Genomic DNA, 19757 nt, shown 5'->3' on the forward strand with positions numbered 1-19757 from the left:
ATTGCCCCTATCATGTGGCACCATGTGAAAATAAATCCAATTCCAGAACTCCAGAATCACATAACTATAAATTCCAAAGGTAACATGCCTGTTCATAATATACGGGCTTTTCCTTTTTATTCAGCCTTCTGTAAGTAATTATATTTATTGGACCCATGTTTTGAGTCCTCTATTTTTGAACTGCTTTCTTGGGGTGATTCAGAGCCTCCTCTTTCATCTAATGATATTGCTTACAGTATCAATTGCAGAATCAATTGTAGTACTAATTTTACTGCTAACAACTTTTGCATTTCTTTTCAACCACAATGGTATATAAATCATATTTTTATAGCTTTTAATCGTATTATAGCTGTGAAACATCAAATATTTATTCAAACTGCAGGAGTTGGTGGAAATTCTAAATGGAGAAACAATCATCCTAAACCCAATATTCCTGTTTGTTCTCACTCCTGGATTGCTATTGGAAACAGTCTGGACCTTAATTGGGTCTCTTGCCATTTAAATAATTTTACAGAAAATAAATTATGTTGGATAGCTAATGTTACTATTGACTAATTATGATCCATATGTATTTGTCATCTCCTCTACACTTTAATATCGCTAATCTTAATATTTCTCATGTGTTAATACTAAAAGAGAGAGCGGAAGCTTGGTTACCTGTTAACCTCACACAACAATGGATGGGGAATTCTGCCCTGGAGCAAGTCACCTCTGCTCTAGAGAGTGCACCCGAAGAGATTCTTGGACATTCTTATGGCCTCTACAGCTACAACTGCTACAGCACTGACTGTTCTGATTCTATCCAAACAGCACAAAGAATGGCTCTTTTCGAAATATGACCTCTTAGCTTCTATCTCAAACTAAATTTCAATTCCTCCAGGCCTGGAAGGATGTACGAAGACTATTACATGGAGCTTTGCATTCTGATTTACACGGAGATATTCCAAACTTAATAATTAAACTTCAACAACAAATGACACAGCTTCAAAAAGAAGCTCAAAAGATTACTATTAATCATTTAAATGATTTGGCCCATTGGCTTAATCCTACCCATTGGTTTTCCAGTTTAAACATAAGAATTTGGATTATTGTTGGAATTAGTGTCTTGTGTATCTTGTGTTTTCTTATAGTGATTAAACTATTATGTTCCATGTTCCAACGGACTTGTCAAGATGAAGTAATGCTGACTCTTCTTCATTAGAACATCCTTGCTTCCATCACTGGCTCCAACTGTTTGATCTCTTCTGATTTTTTTAAATAATTAAATGGGGAGAAATGTAGAGGGTTAGAAATCTTGATTCTCATTTGATTTTAGAATAGGGTTTTTAGGTAAATACATGTATAGGGCAAAAGTTCTTGGTTTAGGAGACGATGGTCTACAGATAGCGTGGGAACAGCCCATCTAATCAACTCTAATCACTGCTTAGGTATGGGATTGTACACTTTAATGATTTTAGAGCTAACAGATGGTTGTCATACCAAACCTGTTAAGAGATTTTAAGAATTGCTGAAGGGAAAGATGTGAAAAAATGTTTGCTAGGGGCAAGCTGTCTGTTGGTGGAAACTTTAGAGATAATTATATTTAGATTTATATCACTTAAGGAGAGGTTATATTTTAGATAATGATCACAGTTTGACCAACTTAGCTTTTCACAAATTGTACTTTGGAATGTCATGTTGTTAATTTGACTGATGTTACTAGTTTCCATTGTTAAGCTATACTTAGCCATAGACAACTTTTGTCACACTGCCTATGTCTATGTGTCCTTTTGTAATGATTGAATCAACTGATATTTCTTGTGAAACACTCTTGTCTTTACAATAAAAAACAGAAACTAACTTTGAATCAGGGCTGTCCCCAGTTTCTCCTTCTAACAGAGGAGTTACTGAGGTGCGGTCCCTTCAGGCTTCTCATTGCTTTCATGCTGCTTTCAGTAATCCTTTTTTCATCTTCACTACACAGTGAGAAGTGTAATGGGACAGCTCACCTGCACTCTCCCCAACCAACCTTGGGGACTTTCAGCCTCTTCACCCAGGGATACTTACTGTTGGTGCCTGAGGGCAGCAGCCCCACCTCAGTTTCCCTAGAGGAACCCTCCCCCTCTCTCCCTCAGGCTTCTAACAGGAGGGGAAGGGCTAAAGAGAGGCAGCCCTGGTCCAGGGGAACATCTTTGGACTGCTTGGCAGGTCTGGGGAAGGATTTGGATTCTCAAGGCCCCCCAGACAATGCAATTATTCTTCAAAAGTAAAAAACGTCCAGAAATCCCAGACCAGCTGCTTTGCAAGGCAGCACAGACAAAGGGGCTCTGTGTCTGCCAACGAGACTCCTCCCACCCCTCAACCCCAGGGAGGGGCTGGGCCCTGACTTCCCCAGCCAGACCCTCCCCAGCCTCCTCACCCAGACCAGCGAGGAAGTAAAAGAGGCAGGATTGCTAAGCCAGGCCAGGCCAGCCAAGGAGGGGAGCAAAAGGGTATAAGCATGGGGAACAGAGCAGGGGCAGCCTGAGAGCCCAGGAGACAATAGGAGAGGGAAGAGAACATTGGCCTGGGAGCATGGCGGCCTGGGTTCAGGCCCCAGCTCAGTCTCTCCCTTGCCAGGTGACCGTAGACCACTGTCTTCCATTCTCCAGGCCCCATATGGCCAACACTTCTGAACTCACCCTAAGGACACCGCATCTGTCCCCTGCTTCTTAGGCACACTTGTCTAAGTCCCACCTGATGCTTAAGGGCCTCCTTTAGTCCTCATCTGTAGAATGGGAATAGGTGGGACCCGGTAGGAGTGCTGGGAGGATTGAATGAGATAGCACAGGTAAAAGGTGTGGCTATCTGCAAGGGACACATCAGAGAATAATAGAGAGGTCGGAGTCACCTCTCCTACAGCCCAGAGCTCTGTTTTGCTTGTAGAAGAACCCCAATCCTGATCTGAGCTCGGAACCCAGCCTCTGCCCCAACCCTAATATCAGACTGGACCTTGACCCTGACATTAGCCAAACACCCTATAACCTGTGTCTGATGGACCCACAACCCAATTCTGTCTCAGCCTGACCATCCTACCCAGTGTTGATGGGGAGGAGACATCAGAGATGGTGGCCATTAGCCAATTCCAAGCTCATGAAAGGGAAAAGGCATAGCAGTTGCCTCATTCCGCAGCGTCACCCCACCCCCCACCCCCCAGCTAGGTTCTCTGGCCCTCATTGGCTGACAATAGGGAAGGGCTCCATCTTCCTGCCTGGCACCCAGACTTCTCTCCAAGCACAATGTCTTTGTTACCCACATCTCTTCCCTAAAAGTGTAAAGTCCCTAAAAGCACGGCTTTAAAAGGCTTTGTAAGCCTATTTCAGAAGAGGGGAGCCAGGGGCCCTTGGCAAGCCTGTGCTGCCTAAAGAGAGGCAGCCCTTGACTCAAGGAGTTGGGGAACAAGGCCAAAGACCCCACTCCCACAGGCACTGGTGGGCAGGAGGGGGAGGCATGGGGAGAGAGGTCCCTATTTCCCTTGAGGCTCTGCAAGGCAGGATAGACCTGCAGACAGCCCAGTATAACTGTTCCAGGACCCTTATGCCTGGGAGGCATAGTTCCCTGCAGGGACAAGCCCAGGTGACTACCCAACTAGGAGCCTAGTTGGGAGTGGAAGAGGGAGAGAAAGCCTAGAAAGGCCAGAAGAAGGTAGGGTAGGGTCTTTCTAGTGGGCATAAAGCTCAGCTGGGGGCCTTGATGACTATGTCAGCCAGAACCGAGCCTGAGACTGTAATTCCTCCCCTGAGACCCAGACCCCACAGGTCTACCCCAAACCCCACCCTGTAGACCCCACCTTTGGCACAAATTAGCGAGTGGCTCACACTCTGACAATACGTCCAATCAGATGCTATTCACAATCGCTCTGAACATGTCCTATGAGATTTTCAAGCTCTGGGCAGCCCTCCAGCCCAGCCTCCTTCTCCAGCCCCAGGCCCCTCACACCCCATGCCCTGGTTTCCCATCTTTGCGTGTGTCTGCGTGCAAATGTCCCAGCTGCCCAGGTAGGTAGTCGCCTCTCTACAAGCAGGATCCACATCCTTCCCCTCAGATCCCAGATCTTCCAGAGGCAGGCAAGCCCCATGCCCTTCAGCAGTCAGGGGTCTAATGGGATGACTATGCCACTCCTGGATGCTCCTGAGAAGAGAAATCACCGAGACAGCAGCCTCTGCCACTAACCAGTGTGGCCTTGGGAGAGTCTATGAGCACTTGAGCCTCCCCATCTGTAAAATGGGGACAATCACCCCCACACTGAGTGAGGACAGCCCTGACCCGAGGCTCTATTTGCCAGCCTCCTGTGTCCCTAGCTAAGTCTACTGCAGATCCCTTTAGCAGTTCTCAGGATGAGACTCCATGGCCTGGATTCCCTCCCTCTGAGCAGGACCTGACACCCCAACTCTGAATCACCCTTTGGGAAGTCATGATCACAAAGGCATAAGAGAGACGACACAGCTAGGTGGTCACTGCCCTGGTGACTACACTGGTGCAAGACTGTTCTTGGTGACAGCAGGTCAGGCCACAGGCAGTGGAGGGCCAACAGGAGATGATGCTCACGTGATGCTCACAACTGCTCACTCACCTGAAAAGGAGGTCTCCTGATAGGACTGAAACCCAGACCGTGGAAACCGGCCTCAAGGTACTGGCCCTGTTCTGAGGCACCCAAGTCACCGTGGCCCTCAAGGAACCCCACGAAGACACATCTCTCTCTCCCTCTCTCTCTCTCTCAATCTCTTCTCCCCTCCCCCTCCCACACACCAATCACAAAAGCACACTTCCTTATGGTTTACCTGATGACCCAACTTAATAAGTAGTCAAATCCTCTGCAGATACCTTATAGAACCATGGTTTTCACACTGGTCCTGGGGCCTGATCATTGGTTTTAAATACCGGTGGTTTGACTCTCCACCGCTTATTAGATGAGTGACCTAGGCCTCAGTTTCCTCATCAGTAAAATAGGGATAAAGAGTACCTGCCTCACAGGGTTCAGTGTGATAATGCCATGCAGAGTGCTTAGCCCAGAGCTAGGCATATAGCAGCAATGGTTCTCATATTTTGCCACAGGCCCAGTCTGCACACTAGTGGGAATCACCACAGGGAAGATTGGGCCAGGTGACCAGACGTGGGTAAGGACAGGGGAAGTCCAGCCAGTAGAGATGTCACAGACCCTCCTGCATGATGACTCCAGAGCAGGACTGCCGGGCCTCAGAGACAGTAACCCTGCCCCACATAGATACTACTGAGGTCTGATGATAGGGGAGGAACAAGGGAGTAGGAGAGAAGGGGCATCCTACTGTCTCACTCACTGGGGGCACTTGGACCTTCCACGCAAGGATTGTGAGGCTGCAGGTGCAATGACAGGACAACCTGTGTGGTCAGCCTCCAAGATAACCCTCAATGATCTTTGCCTCCTAGTACTCATACCCTAGTGTAGTCCCCTCCCAAGCTGACCTTTGCAGCTATTAGGATATTGTAGAAATGATGGCATGTGACTTCCGAGACTAGATTATAAAAGACATCGTGGCTTCTACCTTGCTCCCTTGGACCACTGACTCTGGGAGAAGCCAGTCACCGTGTCGTGGGGACATTGAAGCAACCCTATGGAGAAGCCCACAAGGCAAGGCACTGAACCCTCCTACCAAGAGCTAGAGGATCTTGCCAAACACGTGAGTGAGCCACCCTGGTAGTAAATCCTCCGGCCCCAGCCCAGCCTTCAGGTGAGTGCAGCCCAGCTGAAATCATGACTGCAATCTCAGAAAGACCCTGAGCCAGAACCACCCAGCTGAACTGCTCTCAAATTACTGACCCACAAAAACTGAGGTTGATAAATGTTTACTGCTGCTTTAAGCTACTTAATTTTGGGGTAACTTGTCAACTGGCAATAGATAACTAAGAGTCAGCAACTCTGTCTCCTAAGAGACCCCCAAAGTGGAGGTCCCCAGGTAACACCCCCCCCCCCAATCTCCGTCAGGCCTCAGTTCCCTCTTTTCTGAAATGCAGGGCTCCGGTAGAGTGGACAAGGGGCTTGGCCCATGCCTACAGCTTACAAGGCCCAGGAGACAGGAACTGCTTCCCAACCAGTGCATTAGACACACATGGAGATTTTTTTTTTAATGACCTATACCCATACCAGGTCACTTAAATCAGACCTTTTGTGATGGGACCCATGCATGAATAATTTTTTAGGGCCCCACATGATGCTAATATATAGCCAAGGCTGAGACCCACTGCTCTAGAGCAGGCTCCAAGTGCAGGCTCCAGGCCAGGCCAGAGGCACTCAGGGTGTGCCAGTGCAGAAGAGGAGGAGGCAGACAGCGCAGCAAGGCCAGGCAGTGCCCAAGGTCCCCCAGTCTGGGCTTAGGCTGGGAGTCTCCCTCCATGTTACTGCTACCTGGCTCCCTAAGCCCTCTGCACTCCATGCCTATAATGTACCTGAGCCAAACAGGTGTCCTCACCTACCCCAGTCACAATGCCACACACATCCACGTCCTCCTCCCCTTTCTCTCTGCATCTCCAAGGCCCTCTCCATCCAACCTCTGCATGGGGACTGCTCCCTTAGAGGAGAGGACCCAGGGGCAGGGAAGAGTGACCTTGAAAGACTGTTTCCTCTAGCTCTGAGTGACCTTGGAAAGACTGTTTCCTCATCTGTAAAATGGGGATTACCATCACACCTGCACTGCTCTCTCCCGGGCCCCCAGCTGCCCAACTCCCTCAGAGAGACTGTATTTGTATGTTTTGTCTCCCCCAAGCTGCAGCCCTGCCTGGCACCACATTAGCCCCTAGGGAGGACACAGCAGTGGATTAAAGACACAGGGCCCTGCCCTGCGGATCTCAGCCAGTTAACTCAAAGGTGCACCAGCAGAGATAAGGGCTGTGATGGTGAATTCGGGAGAGGATGGGAAGAGGCACCTAATGGGGGCTGGGAGAGGAGTCAAAGATGATTTCCAGGAGAGAGAAGTGAGCTCCAGGCAGGAGGAATCGCCCAGGCAAAGGCTCAGAGGCGCGGCGTACAAGATCAACTCTCAACACGTGAAAGCGACGCTGTCCCTTTTCCCTCCTCACCTGGCTAGGCCCGGAAGCCCCAGCCCCCAGCCGCCGCACTCACCTGACCTTGCTCGGTAGCCGCAGCCCCGCCCCAGGAGGCGGGAGGCCGCGTCCCAGCGCCAGGTGGGGAGGACGCATCCCCAGCCCCACCCGAGCGCCCGGCGGGCGTGGAGGGCGCGCCCGGAGCTTCCCCGCGCGTCACCCACACAGGTGGGACCCCGCCCGCAAGGGGCACGCTGGCGGCGTCCCGAGAAAAAGGCAGGGGGCGGGCAGGTGGGCCTCACAGTCACCCAACAGACGGCACAGGCGCTGCGGGCCATGGTGGGTGCAGAGTCTGGGTGGGCACGTGGGGGGAGGCGATGTGTGAGCTGCATCTGTGGTGTTGCTAGGGCTGAGGAGACAAGATCAGCACAGACAGGGTTCGAGAGAAAATGAAGCCTAACCAGGGGGAAAGGTAGCAAGGAGAGATTTTTCATTCATTCGAAAAGGTTTAGTGAGTGCTACTCTGTGCCAGACACTGTCCCAGGCACTGAGGAGACAACAATGGCCAGAAGCTTCCCCCTCAAGGCTCTGACAGGTCCAGGTGACAAGCACCACAAAGAAAAGCCAAGTGGGGTGGGAAGTAGGGAGTTGCTCTATGTAGGGAGGTCAGGTGAGGCCACTGCTGAGGTGACACTGGAGCAGAGGAAGTGACAGTGCTGTGTCAACCTCCTGGGGACCTGCTGAATGGCAGGATGTGGGGGTGAGGGCAAGGGCGGGTCCAGAATGACTTGGGTGACAAGTCATGACACCACTGGGACGAACCCAGACTACTGTCCACTGGTCATCGCTTTTGCCCTTCACAAACAAGCCTGTGGCATCAGAAAGATGAAAAATTGAGGCCAAAAACAAGAGTACTTCAAAAAGTTCACGAAAAATTTCATATTATCTTTCAATTCTATTTTTCCACGAACTTTTTGAAGTACCTTGTCCCTTGGTGCAGGACCTGCAGGTGGGAGGTGGGCCCAGATGGCCTGATGCCTGAGCCCAGTTCTCTCCTCAGAGCTATCTGGAGTTGGGAAAGTTTCTCCAGGCCACCTCCTATCGCAGGCCGAGCACAACCACAAACACAGCCCCACTTCCTCAGGCATCACCTGCAGGCACGGCCCTGACATGTGTCACTGTCCCAGCGCCACCTCGCACGAGATCCACCCATTCTGCCACTTGCTGCCTGGGAGGTATGAGCTGGCAGACGAGGGGGTGGCTTCCCGGTGGGGCTCCCCTCTCCCTGCCAGGAGCCGCAGCCTCACAGTTCTGGGGTGAAGGAGGACAGCCCAGTCAGCACTTTCCACGGACTCTTTCAAAACCACTTACAAGAACTGAGGCTTGTGAGAGCAGCTCGGCCGGGCACAGTTCTCCCTCGGAGGCCCCTCGTGACTCTGCACAAAGCCTGACTGTACTTCAGCTCCAGCCCCGGGGGAGGGGGGTCGGGGGGGTCGCCTGAAAGCTCAACCTCTGTCTCTAGCCATGGGGTCCCCACTCCACCAGCCTAGGACTTGTACTGACTGCCCATAAAGAGATACCACAGCCCCAATGGCAGGGCAGTCTGAGGTTGGCTGGGTTCAGGTAGCATTTGTTGGGGCGGGGGGGTCCTCCTCCACTGTAAACCCTTTTTGGGCAAAACTACCTCTCCCATCGTCCCCACACAACACAGCTCATCACAGAGTGAATGTGCCATGCGTGATCACAATATGAAAAAAGTAAAACGCCCCCCAAAAACCCAGCCACCAAACAAACCCCATAACAAACCTCTATTTTGCCCTTCCTGTGCCAGGCCCTGCACTGGGCACCTTCCATTCATTGTATCATTCACGGCTCACAAACACATCCTGCTGCCCATTGTACAGATGAGGAAAGAGGCTCAGAGGAGAGTGCAGACGTGATGGAGGCCACCCAGACTGAGCAGCGGGGACAGAGCAGGGCTTGGCAACTCTGAGCAGTCAGCTCTTCCCGAGCACTGCCCTCAGCCTGGCACTCCTCCTGTCTCCCATCTCCCACACACTGATGCACACGCTGTGCCATGCTCTCAGGGCTGGCAGTAGTCATCTCAAGGCTCACCCCAGCTGCACTGCCAAAACCTGGGGCTGCCACCAGGAAGCCACCTGCCTCCTAGCCTGGGTACTTAGCGGGGTGGGCTTCAGGCCACCTGAGTCTCCCTGCCCCATGGGACTGGCTTAGGCTTGCCAGGAACTACACTAGCCAGGCCACAGTCCTTTGCCCTCGGTTTCCTCCTCCATAAATAGGGCCAGGGACATGGTCTAATTGCTTTTGCCAGCACAGAAGGAAATTCAAAGAACAACTAACTCGCAATTCTCTTTAGACAGTCACCTCTTCCTTCACTGGCCTGAAATTTTCCCCTCCTGGTGACTTCAGGGTGTTTTTACTGTGCTCTCCTAACAGTGCACAGGACCAACCAATAAAGGGCTCTGCATAAAGTTCAACCCTGATGCACAACCCCCCACCCAAGCAAGAGCTGAAACCAGGTCTGAAAAGCCAATGGTGTCCATTTCAATATGCACATGTGGGCCCTGGGCCCATGATTTGATCCATAAAACACCTACAGTTAAGACACTGAGTTTGGACAATACACATATTCTTCAAGCCCTTTTGTTGAGTTCAAAGAGAGACTTAATAACTCATGAGCTTTTAAAATCAAGAAAGGTCTGTTCTTAGAATTCTATCATTGTTATCACTATTTTTCACTGAACAGGGCTGAGGTACAGAATACAGTGCTAGGCACTTCACATGGAATATTTCAATTAATCCTCACGTCAATACTCCCATGCCCAGAGGAGGAAGCTGAGGTTCAGAGAGGTTCCACAACCTGCCATCTGACATAATGCAGTCTAAAACTTATTAAGACACTAAGCCTCAGGCCTTGACTCTTTTAAATCCAACAAAGGAGTCAAGTTCATTGTCTTTCTGTGAATTACTTTTTAAACTCTAAAACTTTTCAGATTAACTCACAAAGATTTGCATTGTGTTTGATTTTTAAATTAATTTTCCAAAATTAAAAAAAGGAGGGCCCTGTGTTTTTAACATTTAATGGCTTCATTTCAAAATCTTTCCTAAGAATGCTTGCCCATTGGTGGTCCTGGGTATCTCCTGCTTGAGTCATCCTAAAATTTAGCTGATGCAGGGTCTAGTTTTTTGCCAAGAGTACCGCCCCTGTCCCCAGAACTAGGAGTATGGGCAGCTGAGCTGGGTTGGCTCAGGGAGTCTTGTTATAGGTGGGGAGACACAGATGAAGGTTTCAGGCCAGACTGAGGGGTCCATGGGGTGAGGAGAGGGAATCAGACCAGATATCCCAGAACTTGGGTTTGAGATCCATCATGCCATTGGTTGGCACTGTCAGTGTCTCCATCTGTGAAATGGGGCCATAGCTCAGGCCTCATGGAGCTGTCGGGGGGGGAGATAGGAACTATATGCCTCTCAGGGCCTGCCACAGAGTTGGCAGGGGGTGGCTAGGTTCTTTGTTCTGTTTTCTAATAAATTACAACTCATTTCCAAGTGCTTTTTCCCCTGGTCTTAAATCCCACCTTCCTTAATACCCTCCCCCAGGCAGCAAGTAGGGAATCTGAACTGGGGGTGAGGGAAGGGGGTGGGCAGGGGTGTTGCACCTGCTCTGCCTGAACCCAAATCCTTCCCTTCATCCTCTATCTTCCCAGCCCCAGTTTAGAGAGAGCCTGGGCTCCTGCATGTTTGAGGAAGAGAGAAAAAAGGGGCAAAGGAAGACAAGGAATAAAGCCAGGGCTGGATAAGAAAACCCACTGAGCACCCTCTACCAGCGGCTGCCCTGAGGGCCATGTCACCCCCATCAGCCTGTGGGCACCTGACGCTGCACCATTACAGCTCCTCCTCTGGACTGCTGTTTGAAAGGCCACACCCCATCTCCCCCACCTGAGCTGCTGAACAAAGAATCCTCAGACCACAGGCAGAGGAAATGACGTGTGGCAGGGGCAAGGCAGGGCAGCCTCACTGACTGTCCCACCAGCCACAGGGAAGGGGGAAGAAGAAGGTGCACCCTGGAACTCCTCCTTCCCCTACCTCCAGCACTTGTGCCACCCCTTCCAGGAAGGCGACAAGGTGAGATTTCTAATGTTGTGGGGAAATGACTCAGAACTCTAAGAATCTGAGGATAGGGTCATTAAGCAACTTGACCCCTCCCCATGCTTTGAGCTGGGCACACAACCCCAACCCATCATCACTGCATACCCTGCCACATTTCTCACTAAAGCACAGATCTCATCACATCACTGCCCTGCTCAAAAACCCTCAATGGCTCCCCATGGTGAAATGAGTGAAGGCAGAGGTCCCTGACCTCAGTCCACCTGCCTCCTTCTAGCACCCACCAGGATCCTGTGACTCCCAGACCCAAGCTCTCATTCTGCCCAGAGATCAAAACCCCGCCCTGTTAACCTCTGAGATGAAAGGCTGGGGGAGAACTTGCAGTGCAAGGAGATGGCAGGGAGGTGTAGGGCAGGAGGCCCTCCTAGGACCTGGAAGACCTGTGCCCAGCTGCTGTTGGGTCCTGGGCATCAGACAGGTCCTTCCAGGTCCTTTCATCTCTCATTAAGCGAAGCAGAGCTGTTGCCACAGGAACCCAGGGCTGGCTCTGGGCCCAGGTGCCATCCAGGCCGTCCCTCCCTCTGCAGTGCCTTTTTCTTCCACTCACTGTCCAAATGTACCCATCCCAACAATCCCACTTCTCCCAGGAAGCTGTCCCGCCAACTTCCTTTCCGCCCTGACCTTCCTGGACCCACTATTCCTGACCGCATGATGAAAGAGCATCCTTCCACAGCAGCTCTGCCAAATGGGTATTTTCCTGATGAGTGTGATATTGTTAGGAAGTCTTCAAAAAAAGATTTCCACAGTCAAATCAGTTTGGGAAACACTAAATGGTTTCTTTTTTACAGAACTTATCAGAGCCTTTAATTCTCTTAAATGCATTGGGAATCTCCCAAAAGGTGATGGGGTGAATTTATCAGTTTCTATCCTTGTTTGTCCCCTGAACACTGAGGGTTACACAAAACAGTCTTTGAGAAATGCTGTCCCCTCCCACCCTCTCAGGACAGCCTGGTATAGGGGCAGGGAGGGGTGTGATTGGCTTGGGCTTGCCTTTCTTTGAAGAGATGTGTGGGCTGTCTGGGGAGCCCAGCCTGAGAGCAAGTCAACCCCTGCCCTGCCAGCCCCTCTCACACTGACCAGGCAGCAGACCCCTTGCCCTCAGGGTCTGCCCTGCCCACCCTCCTTTGGGTGAGGTGACTGCTGCCCCCCACCACCACCAGCATCTGAGGTGACCTCAACTGACCAGTGCCCTCAGATACCACCCCAGCCCTTGCACAGCCTGGAGAGCAAGTGGCCTTGGGAGACCCCCCCAAAGCAAGCTGGACAGTTTTTCCATGCAAATTGCTCATTCTACTTCATCATTAGTATGCAAGTTTTAGCATTAAACCACAACTAAAATGTGTTAAGCTGCCAACCTAGGAAGCGCCCCACCCAACAAACCCTGTGATGCCCTCCCCTACCCCCCAGGAGAGGACTGAACCCCTCAGTTTACAGACGAGGAAACTGAGGCCTCAAAGGGGAACAGACACTTGCCTGTAGTGGCCCAACCAGGGGCAGAGCAGAAAGATACATCCAGGCCCCCCCAACTTCCAGGTATACCAGGGAGGTGACCAGAGTGGGATAAGACCCCGACAGCAGCTCACGCAACCATCCACGGCAGCAACAAGGACTCACACAGGCCAGGGTGAAAGACACTGCACACACTGGGGTGATAGCCCCACAGTTGGGGAGACTGAGGGCATTTAAGAGAAGATGTCACAGCTGGAGCTAGAGGGCTGGAGTCAGCTGTTTCCCCAATCTTTGACCCCACCCTGGCTGGAGGAAGGGTGCTCACCCCAGATTGGCTACCCGCAGCACTGAGCTCAGCTGTGGGTAGAGATAAGGCATTCTGCATGACATCTGCATGTCACTGAGCTTCTCACAGTCAGGGGCCCTGGGAGTCAGGCCTGTGTTCCCAGCCTGAGACCCAAGGCCCCAGAGGCCCTTCACCCAGGCCCACCTCCCAGCAGAGTGGCCTGCTACATCCCACATCCTCTACACACTCCTCTCTGCCCTGCCCCAGCCTCACCTGAACACCCCCCACCCCCACACAGGCAGGCAGCTCCCTACACCTCCCCTAACACAGTCCACAGGAGCTGAGATGGTTCCCCTTACCTGTTCCAGGTCCCACCTGAACTGCACCCATCCCTCGAGACCTTGATCTAAATCCTTGCTATACAGAGCATGGACCATGGACCAGTAACAAGCGCTGCTCAGGAGCTTATTAGAAATGCAGAGTCTCAGGCCTCCTCACCCCACATCTGCTGAATCAAACAAGCTGCCCAGGTGATCTGGGTGTGTTAGAGTTTGAGAAGCACTTTTATATAGACCACTGCTCTAACCAAGTCATTGCACATGGCCTATAACCTTCAATAGCTCCCCAGGGCCTAGTGAATCAAGTCCAGACTCAGCAGCTTGGCAGTCAAGACCCTTCCCAACCAGGCTTCAACCTACTTCTCCAGGCCTGGGTTCCCCCTCCACCTTGGGAATGCCATCCCCTTCTTTGTCAGCCAAAGCTGCCCAGGACTTCAGGACCCTCTCAAAGCACCACTTCCTCCAAGAAGTTGGTCCAAACTGTTTCTCATTATATGACACCTGACAGGCTTCAACTCACTGTCATTTCCTGGAGAGTGGGGACCGTGTCCTGTGTTCCCAACAGCTCTGAGCACCAGGCTGGAGCAAAGGAGACGCCAGGTGCCAACCACAGCTAACAAGGCCCAGCATCTACTTATCGGGAAGTCCACTTTCCACTCTAACCTGCCCCTTCAGGCTCTGCCACAGCCTTCACTTCAATTCAGCAGACAAGGAGTCGGGCACTGTGGACAGGCCTTCTCCATGTTTCCCCGCCAGAGAAGGGAGCGCCTCCTGACAACCACAGAGCCTGGTGGGCTTCCAACAGCAATGTGCTTTCTCAGTGCCTCAGTTTCCCCAAATGCAGAAGAGAATGCCCATTGACCCTGCCTCCCTCTCTTCCTTGGGGGGTACTATAGGTCAAATGTGTGCCCCAAAAGTTCATATGTGGGAAACTTGATCCCCGTTGTAAAAGTGTTAAGAGGGTGGGAAATCTGATTACGATATTTGAAAGGTAGGGCCTTTGAGAAGTGATTGAATTGTGAGGACTGTGCCCTCATGAATGGACTGATCTATTCATGGAGTAATGAATTATCATGGGCATAGACTGGTTGCTTTATAATGGGCACACAAGAGAGCTCTTGCTCAGGCCGTTCTCGCCATGTGATATCCTGGTCGTCAAAGAACTCTGCAGAGAGTTCCCACCCAGAAGAAGGCCCTCACCAAATACACTCCCTGGACTGTGGACTTCCCAGCCTCCAAAACTGTAAGGAATAAATTTCCTTTTCTTATAAATACCCAGTTTCAGGTATTCTGTGATAAACAACAGAAATGAACTAATACAGGGGTGCTAGCAGGATCTGCCGAGATAAATGGGCAGATCCCCTAAACTCTGGGGTTCAGAATTTGGAACCAACAGAGCTCATCCCTGTGTGGCCAGCAAACCCTTCCTTGGCCAGCCAGCCAGGTCCCTGGGAGGCCAGATCACCTGCCCACAGGCAGCCTCATGTCCAAACAGGAAATCCTCACAGGGCAGAGCTGCCACACCCTCCTCCCTGCTCCATCCTCTCTGGCCCAGTTCCTGGGGACTGGCATCCATGGGAAGTCCTTACTGCTTTACACTGGGTCTGCTAACAGGAGACACTCAAGCATGTAACCTCACGGAGTTCCCCTGGCTTCCACAATCTCTGGGGAGCAAAGAAAAAGTCCAATCCCGTTTTACAGACAGACGAAAAGAGGTCAGGACAGAGCCAACAGTGAAGTAGGTTAAGCCGATTCCAGTTTCCATTTCTCTGTTCCCCCAGCTCCGCTCCCACATTAGACCCAGCCCAACTCAGACCCCCATCCAGGTTTCCCAAGGCCAAGCCTGAAACCCTACCTCACAACATTCTAGATGGAATCCAAAACAGGCCAGCTTATCTGCAGAGCCCCTACCTGACCTCCCTGTCCTCTCACAGGAAGGCTGGGATTTTAAGAGGCAAATAATGAGGGTAATACTAAGCCAAGATGGGTGACATTCTAACAGTGGCATCTCAAGCAGGGAGCTGTTTTTGTACAAGAATCAACAGACCTCCACAGCACCCTGAAATCACAGTGTGCACGATGCCCAACTACTTGGCCTGGGTCCAGAGCCCCTCCTGGAGGAAAAAGTGGGGCATAAAGCGAAAAACTCGGCCACCCACTCTGAGCAGGGACCCCTTCTACCCTAGAGGATGTGACTTCTTTCCTCCCTCCCCAGCCCCCAAGGCCAGGCATCTCTGGGAGGCAGGAAAAACCACTTGCTTGTTAAGAAGCCCTCAGCAGGCACGTATCTAAGGGGCATGAAGAAGTAGCAGAATGGACTGGTTTAGAGCATGGATTATGGAGCCAAGTTGCTTGACTTCAATCCTCACAGGCCTTTCCTAGGCATGCCAGCCCGACCCCAGAGCCAGACCACCAGCCCCTAGTTCTGGGGCTCACCTCATGGTGTTACCTCAGTCCATTCTGGTCCCCCTGTCCAGGGCCCAGTGCCCCTCCCTCCCAGATCTGAGGTCCCCTGGCTCTTGGCCCTCCATTGTGAGTACCAACCACACGATTCAACACTCAACTGGCTCCTCTGTGCAAACAGGAGAGCTGTGGGTAGAAAGACAAGGGTTTATAAGGAGACCCCAGCCCCAGCTGCTTTTTCCTCCCCAGTTCCCTCCCGCCAGGGCTGGGCACCCAGCAGTTACCCAAGAGTGGGGGCAAATAAATCCCTGGCTGCCCAGGCTTCCCCTATCTCCTGATTTAGAGAATCCCCCCACGTGCAACACACACACACCCTCTGCTGACCCAGCCTGGATTTCCATGAAAGGAAGCAAGTAAAGTAAATCACTTGTCCCCAACCCAAAGTGACCCACACAAGTCCACATACCCTGGGCTGCCCAGCGCTTGGGGTACAGGCCTGCCCTCCAGCCACTCATACCTTCTCTACTTCCCTTTTTCACATCCCACTGGTTCCCTCAGATTCTTGCAGCAGTTTGCACAATTGCTTTTGTGGAATGAAAATAATAATACTCAGGGTGACTTGAGGTTTAAAGGAGGCTCCTGTGCTGACTGCAATACCCCCCTCTTTCTGCCCAGCCCCACCCCAATCTTCCCCTGCCTAAAGATTTCCTAAGCATCAGCTATGTGCCAGGCACCGTGCTAGATGCTCCAGACACAGCAATGGGCATTTGGTCAAGGTTCCAGCCCCTGAGAACCTAGACAAAGTCAAGTCAACAGACAACTGTAACAAACGGTTATGGACTGTGACAAATATAATAAAGAAAGTAAGCTAGGTGCTATGATGAATTATGGGGAGGAGAGGCCTCTACCAAGACTGGGAATGCATTTGAGGAAGGTATATTTGAGACCTAAAAAATAAGAAGGAGCAGAGCCAGCCCAGGAAAGAGCACTGGATAAACATTCCACACACAGAAGATAGCACAAGCAAAGGCACTGGGGCAGAGAAAAAAGGTTAGCATGCTCAAGGGGCACGAGTGATTAAGGCACATCTAATAGGAAGAATGCAAAGAGGACAGTGGTCAAGACTAGGCTAGGGCAGTCAGCAGTAGCCAGATCATGGAGGGTCTGGTAGGCCAGGGAAAGCGTTGAGATTTTATTCAAGTGCAATAGGGAGCTATCAAGGGTTTTAGAGGAATGAGATGATCTAATCAAAATTTTCTAGATTGTTCTTGCTGCTCTGTTAAAATGGATGAGAGGAGGGCAAGTGCAGACATGGGGAGAGAGGTAGCCACTACTACTGCATTCAGACAAGACCTACAAGGTGGCTTGGCATCAAACAAGTAGCCTGGGCAATAGCCCGGGGCAGTAACAGTGGAGTCAAAGCTTGAAGAACAGGCCTGAGATAGAGTTTGTAGAAAGAACCAAAGGGACTTGCTCTTGGACTGGTTGTGGGGAGGAAGGGAGAGGGGGGAGTTGATACCACCTGGTTTCCTGTCTTAAAGGGTGAGTGGATTATAGGCCCTTTACTGAGATGGGAAGGCCTGGGGAGTGCAGTCAGGGTTCTGTTTAATACACGTTAAATTTTTCATCAGCCAGGACATCAGATTGGTGGTTGGACAGAGGCTGGGGCTGGAGAAAAAGTCAGCTCTTTAAAATCATGAGAATGAACCGTCGGACTGAAGGAGGACCCAAGAAAAGTATGAGCTAGAGACACTGTGGACCTACCCTCATCTTCCACGGTGGTGCCCAAGCTCCATGTCAATAAAGAACAGCAAAATCAAAATAAATAAATAAACAGAATCGTGAGAATGAAAATGATGTACGTTTAAGACGTGCGTGTTTACAAATTAATGCTTGGTTTTTAAAATCATAAGAAAATGAAGGGGGGAAGGAGGGAATGTATTTAGAGGGGAAAGAAAAGAAGGGGAGAGGAAGGAGCAGAGGACAGAGTGCTGGGGACCTCCAACACTTAGAACTGAGTGAAGGAATTGTCCAAAAAGCAGACTAAGGAAGGGGCAGCCAGGAAGGGAAGAAGAAAGCCAGGGGAAGCCAAGGGAGGACGTGGGTTCTAGGATAGAGGGCTCAAGAAGACCAAAAGAGCTGGAAGAAGACCTTCTTGTGGGGACGTGGAAATCACCGAACACCTCGACTGGGGCAATTTCAATGCAGGGGTGGGACCCGAGCCAGGTCCAGTGGGCTGAAGGACTGAAGGGATGTGCCCTAAAGGAGCGGTATAGAGAGCTCTCCGGAGAAGTTTTGCTGTGAAAAGAAGTGGGTCTGTAGCTGGAGGGGAATGAGGAATCAAGGCAAAAAAGGGTCTATAAAATGGGCTGCGGAGGGCATATTCTTCCACTGTCATGAACGATCCAGGAGGAAAGAAGCCGTTCCTAACACTGCAGAGAAGGGAGGTAACTGAAGAATGGGGGACACAGAGCGGACTTTGGAGCCCAAGTGGAGGCAGGGACCTGTGGCAGGAATCGGGATGCTTCTTGCCCCCTAACAAGAGGAGAGGGGGCAGAGGCGGCAGAATACACATGCGGGGGCCTTCACCGCACACACTTTCAGATGCATGCCTGCCCGTCCCTCCATTCATGCCCACTCTCGGTGACCCCCGGGCACCTGCTGCTTGCTCCAGGCACAGCCAACTTGCCCCCACGGACTGGTACGTGTTGTGCCACCGCCAGCAGGTTCTGCAAACAACCTGTGGGCACATCTCACCATACGTGCCGGACACCGCGCTGATCTCATCGGGCCGTTCCCCCTCAGGGTGCAAACTCCGAGCAGGTCCGCGGGCCCCCCCACCTGCTCTACAGGAGCCCCCGCCCCCACCCCACCCCCCCAGAGCAGTAGCTTCCCTCAGCCCCTCCCCCAAAGTGAGCATTCCAGCACCCCTACCCCTTCCCGAGCCTGGCTCCCGCCAAGCCAAGCCCAGGACAGCCCGTGAGCCTCTAGTTGGCCCTGCGCAGAGAGCGGCTCCCCACCCTGCCCGGGGCCTCCATGGAGACCACCCGGACGCTCGGAGCCCAGAGCGAGGATGGCCCAGCCTCTCCCCGTGTCCCGACCGTCGCCCGGAGCCTTCTCTTCTTTCCCCAGCGCCCACCCTCCGGGACGCCCGAGTCTCCGTTGGGCGTCCGCCCCCGGCTTTGTCTGCGCCCACGAAGCGCGCCTGCCGGGCGCCCCGGGCGCTCCCCTCCCGCACGCAGCCCGCAGGGTCCCGCCTGCCCTCCACCCCCGGCGCCTGGCCCCTACCCACGCCGCCCCCGCCCCGAGACCGCCGCCACCCCGGGCCACACCACCGCTTCCCCCCACGGGAACCAGGGGGCGCGGCGCCCACCGCTCCCCGCGAACCTCCCGGAACGCCGCGCACCCCAGCCCTGCCGCGCTGGCCGCCGGAGCCCCGGGCCAGCCGAGCCCTCGGGGGCCGCTCCGGGCCCCTCACCCTCCCGCGCTGGCCGCAGCCCCTGCATCCGCCCGGACGAGGGCTGGGGACCGGGGCCGGGGCCGGAGAGCGGGCGCGCGGTACCTTTCCCTGCTGAGCCGGGGAAGTGAGTCTTCGGCGAGCGGCGCTCCGGCCTCGGCCTGCTCCGCCTCCCCTCCTCCGCCAGCCGCCTGGCTTCCTCCTCCAGCCGCCGCCGGGACCGTAGGGGCCCGAGCCAGCCGCCGCGGCCTGTGTGGGGCCCCGCTCCGCCTCGCGTCCCCGGCCCACCCCGCCCGGTCCGCTCCGGCCCGGCCCCCCGCTCCGCCTCCGGGCGGGGACGCGCCGAGCTCCGCCCCGGGCCCGCCCCGCCCCGCCCCGGCCGGGAAGCTAGAGGCGGCTGAAGCCGAGGACTGCGTTGTCCCTGCCTCGGAACCCGGGGATCCGCGCTGCCACCTGGGCCCACCCCTCCTCCCTCAAGCTGGGTGCCAACTTATCCGCCCATCCCCAAAAGAAAAGGAGCCAGGCCAGCGCTGCCCGCCCAGGGCTGGGCATAAAGCAGAGCCGAGGCTGCCTTCCAGGAGACGATCAGAATCAGGACGCCGTC

At 53.0% G+C, this 19757-nt stretch overlaps 1 protein-coding gene across 3 annotated transcripts in view; it reads right to left on the reverse strand.

Moving 5' to 3' along the window:
• Nucleotides 1–19393, reverse strand: part of SMOX (spermine oxidase) — a 38596-nt gene extending 19203 nt beyond the window's left edge. For all 3 annotated transcript variants that reach the window (XM_063101758.1, XM_063101767.1, XM_063101749.1), the window contains exon 1: nucleotides 19259–19393. The gene's annotated coding sequence lies outside the window, so the exon portion shown is untranslated. The remainder of the gene's footprint in view (nucleotides 1–19258) is intronic.
• Nucleotides 19394–19757: the final 364 nt, after the last annotated feature.

Source organism: Cynocephalus volans, chromosome 1, assembly GCF_027409185.1.
Source record: "Cynocephalus volans isolate mCynVol1 chromosome 1, mCynVol1.pri, whole genome shotgun sequence".
Classification (NCBI taxonomy): Eukaryota; Metazoa; Chordata; class Mammalia; order Dermoptera; family Cynocephalidae; genus Cynocephalus; species Cynocephalus volans.